Source organism: Schistocerca gregaria, unplaced genomic scaffold (genome assembly GCF_023897955.1).
Source record: "Schistocerca gregaria isolate iqSchGreg1 unplaced genomic scaffold, iqSchGreg1.2 ptg000698l, whole genome shotgun sequence".
Taxonomy (NCBI): Eukaryota; Metazoa; Arthropoda; class Insecta; order Orthoptera; family Acrididae; genus Schistocerca; species Schistocerca gregaria.
In genome coordinates this window covers 787,265-788,096 of record NW_026062077.1, presented here as the reverse complement: position 1 = coordinate 788,096, position 832 = coordinate 787,265, and positions in this window count along the sequence as shown.

Sequence of the window (832 nt, the reverse complement as noted above, 5' to 3'; positions counted from 1 at the left end):
CGGGCGAATGTGAATAGAGTTCATATGTAGTAAAAACCTGAGAAACTTATTCGTTTTCATCATTTGATATCGAATCGATTTAAGCCAGAGCGTTACATTGGCCGCACTTCTCTCTGAAACGGTTACATTTATCGTCTGAAAAGCTATGTCGCGTGCTGCAGTATGCGGAGACACTAAAAGCACCATAGTAGAACACGGACGAAGCTTCTAAGTTGATGTAATAGCCCGTTAGATGTAGTACAGTTCAAGTGTTAGTTATCGATTATTGACCTTTTACCCGACTTTTGTAGCTTGGACATGGGCTAGGATCTTAAGATTTTGCATGAAAGGAGGACTGGCTGCCACGTTGCACGGTAGAATGTGAAAAGTGATCATATGTCGTAAACACCTGAGAAATCCGTCCGTTTCCGTCATTTGTTGTCGAAACGACTGAAAGCCAGATCGTCACATTGGCCGCACTTCTCCCTGAAACGGTTACATTTATCGTCTGCAAAGCTATATCGCGTGATGCGGTATTCGGAGACACTAAAAGCACCATAGTAGAACACAGATGAATCTTCGAAGCTGATGTAATAGAAAGTATGAAGTAGAACAATTCAAGTGTTAGTTATCGATTATTGACTTCTTACCCGGCTTTCGTGCCTTGGACTGGAGCTAGGGCCTTAAGATTTTGCATGAAAAGAGGACTAACTGACGCGTTGCACGTGAGAATCTGAAAAGGGTTCATATGTAGTAAAAACATGAGAAATTCTTCCGTTTTATCCTTTTTTCCCGAATCGACTTAAAGCCAGATCCTCACGTAGGATGCTCTTCTCTCTGAAACGGTTACATT